This window comes from Protomyctophum parallelum, assembly GCF_964188405.1.
Source record: "Protomyctophum parallelum genome assembly, chromosome: 19".
Lineage (NCBI taxonomy): Eukaryota > Metazoa > Chordata > Actinopteri > Myctophiformes > Myctophidae > Protomyctophum > Protomyctophum parallelum.
In genome coordinates this window covers 2,776,229-2,780,218 of record NC_139717.1, presented here as the reverse complement: position 1 = coordinate 2,780,218, position 3,990 = coordinate 2,776,229, and positions in this window count along the sequence as shown.

Sequence of the window (3,990 nt, the reverse complement as noted above, 5' to 3'; positions counted from 1 at the left end):
CCGGTGAAGACGTCCTGGAAATGACGTGATCTGGCCTATAGTCCTGAACGTCACCGGAGTCACCAGAGGACGTCGTCCTCTGGTGACTCCGGTGACATTCAGACATTTCAAACTACACTTACTATAGTAGGTTTATAACAAGACATTGTGTTATTTAATAATCCCCCAATGGGCATAACATCCTTATCCCATTCTGTACGGGAACCCATTTTGGCGTTAGCATCATGTTATGCTTTAGCTATTGCAAAATAGCAGACCTACAAGCTCGTAGCGCGCCACCGAGTGGCGCGCTACGAGCTTGTAGGTCTGCTATTTTTTTTTAAATCGAAGAACGACTGATATTTTTAGAATCTGATCTCAGGTCAGAATGGGTTAATCAGACCAGTGTGTGTCCAGTGGAAACCTCGTATGAATCTGATCTCAAGTCAGAATGGGTTATAATCAGACCAGTGTGTGTCCAGTGGAAACCTCGTATGAATCTGATCTCAGGTCAGAATGGGTTATTATCACCATGTGGATGTTTAAAACCAAAGGACTCATTGGCTGCACACAGTGCACAATCTTGCTCAAGCTCAGTGCAGATCATCAAATCAGACAGACAGACAGACAGACAGACAGACAGACAGACAGACAGACAGACAGACAGACAGACAGACAGACAGACAGACAGACAGACAGACAGACACACAGACAGACAGACAGACACACAGACACACAGACAGACAGACAGACCCTTCTGCATAATGTACAAGGGCTGCCTATACAGCTGGAGTCCTCTTATATTTTGTCATGCTACAGTAAGCTATATATATATATAGAGTATCAGACAATTTACTATACAGTACAATGAGAAGCACATGTGCTCATGCACACACACAACACGCACGCACACACAACACGCACGCGCATGCACACACACACACGCACGCACGTACACACACATGATATGATACCTGTTGCAAAACAAAACAGAGGGAGTGGTAGTCTGTGAGACTAAAACCCATATAGGCCTATCATCATGTCCACAGTCAGAGATATCTGTTTTTTATTTGATCTTGCATTTGAAACCGTATACAAGCCTGTGATGCACTATATATACTACAAATAGATTCCGATTATTCAATAAGCCTGCATTGAAATGTATCAATTTAAAATGAGCCTCAAACCAAATAGATTACACAATCCTCTTAACATCTGAATGACAGATCTGGGACTATAGGTTTAGGTTTATTTATTTATAGCACATTAAATAATAAATAAACAATACGTATCAAAGAACAAACACACCAAACTGCTACCACCGTTTATCTTTAAAATCTCTGTGAACTAGAAGCAGGCAGAGCATTAGAGTTTCTTCAGGTTACAGTAGGCTGGCTATAGACTATGGACTACAGTAGCTATATAGATGCAGACACTTGTTGTCCACGAGTGTAGTTTCGACGCAATCGGTTCACGGTAACACGGTCAGTTTTCTACCCTGCAGGGAGAACCGTGATACACCCTATTAAATGTCTCATCAGTGACTGACCGGACAGACAGTGGACACTATAGCCTACATCAGCAATGCGGCTTTCGGGAGGCATGAATGATGTGAGCAAACCAACCGCAGGGCCCGCGGCATCAAACAGCAGCTGGGCCTTATCAATCATTCGCCGCATTTATAATAATCTAATCTAAAAATGAGACTTGTGTTAAATAACCACACAAACTGCCAAAGGAACTGAAAAATATATATTTTTTTCAAAATACAGTTTCAGGAAGAAACTGAAACTTTAAATACAACCAAAAAAACGGACATAGCGAAGTTAACGTTGCCACCTCCCCCCCCCCCCCCCCTGTTTTTTTAAAACAATATTCATGCACACATATTTAATTATTAAAAAGGGGGGGGTCTGTCCAGGGCATCAGTAAGCTATCGCAGGGAGTGGCAAGGTTATTGGACTATACCGACTACGTATTCGATTTGATCTGACTCCAAGTCAAACCCACCGTTACTTACATGCAGGCGAATCCGTTACTGACAGCTATAAATGCACCAACTATACACACTACAGCCGGCCCTGAACGCCCAGTGCTCAATGAATAAGAGAAAACACCATTTGCATTACGTAAACGGTTATCTTACCTCTCTCTCTCTCTCTCTCTCTCTAGCGCCTTCTCTTTTGCAGACTAGAATCGACGGGTGGCTCCTCCCCTCGAGGACCAACCGGAATGACAGAAACACTCCCACCGCTCCCACTCCCACACCTCCTCCTGCCTCTCTGTCTGTCTGCCTTCACAACACAACAGATCATCCGAACCAACCGACATCAAACATCCCGGATAGGGAGTGGTGGTGGGTTTGTCGGTAGGAGGATGGCACTAGCGCGGTCCGAGAAGAGACGGCGGCGGCGGCATGACGCGGTTCTTTTGCGAGGAGATCCCCACCGTGGCGGTGAGGCAGAGCTTCCCCGGGCCGGTACAGGGCTGAGGGCAGGCGGTTACAGCCAGCCAGGCAGCAGCACTACTATAGTGCTGTGAGGGCTTTTTGCATCGGCCTGCCTGAGGGAGGCATACTGCAGTGACACGGACCAATGGGGTGACGTGTAACAGGATCTCCAATTCATAAATAACGCCCCCCCCCCCCCCCCACACACACACACACACACACACACATAGGCCAGGACAAACCAGTCTAGCATACCTCAGTCTGATCCGTGTCAAATGGATTGATTGATTGATTGATTGATTCAGTGTTGTTTTCGTCGACTAAAACTAAAACCTTTTTTCACTGACTAAAACTAAATAAAAACGAATCTATGATGACTAAAACTAAGACTAAATAACAAATAAAAACTAGACTAAAATGTTAGGAAGGGACTAGTGGACAAGAGATCCAGTTTTATGCTGGGTTGCATGCTGAAAATAGCAGATCTACAATCTCACAACGCGTCGCGCTGCGACGCGTTGTGAGATTGTAGATCTGCTATTTTCATTCATTTCATTCATTTCATTTAGTCGACTAAAACTAGACTAAACACTAGAACATTCCAGGCGACTAAAATGTGACTAAAACTAAGTGAAAACGATTCAAGAGACTATGACTAAAACTAAAATAGAAATTTGCTGCCAAAAACAACACTGGATTGATTGATTGATTGATTGATTGATTGATAATGTTTTTATTTCAGAGTATGCAGAATGGGTATACATTCCAAACGAAAGCACAAGTTAAGTACAAAAACTGTTACTTTGTGTATGATCCATGATAAAGCATTACACTTATTAGCTTTTACAACAAGGTCCACCATTTTCAATTCATCAGAACATTTAGAGACGTACAAATATACACTTTAATTAAAAAAAAAAAAAAAAAAACAGGAAATCATCATAATATGAAGAAAGTAACAACAGGGAAAAAAACATGTACAGTATGCATGGGGAGAAAGGAGTGCAGGTGGAGCTCAGACCTAATTTACAGTGGGGGTTTTGAAGGAGTCAAGGGATTCACAGCATGTCTTAGGGCGTTCCACATTGTAGTGGCACATAGGAGCGAAATTTATTTAATCCCTTGTTTGAGCCGAATCTGGGTTGCACGTGGTTTCCAATAGCAATTAGGGCATAGGGCCGTAGAGTAGAATAGGTTACGCCTACGGCATTTCATTTTCTCTTTGCAGAACCGTTGCGGCTCGAGAATCCACCATTCCTGAATGAAGTGCCTGGTGCTGGGAGCCTGGTGCAACGCACAGGGCCTGGACCTGGTGAGAGCAGGAGTGGACCTGGTGAGACCTAGGATGGGCCCGGACAGGAGTCAACCCACAGAGCCTAGTCCTCCCACACGCCAGAATAGTACCTCCCAGTCCCGGCAGACAGAGTAGTTCAGGAGGAACGGGATTGTGTTGCCCTGGTTACTGGGACGTAAGTCGGGACTTGATCACTCCGGGCTGGGTCACCTGAGTGAGGGGTATGAATGATGTTGGGAGACCCGAAACCCCGATGACCTCGGGATAC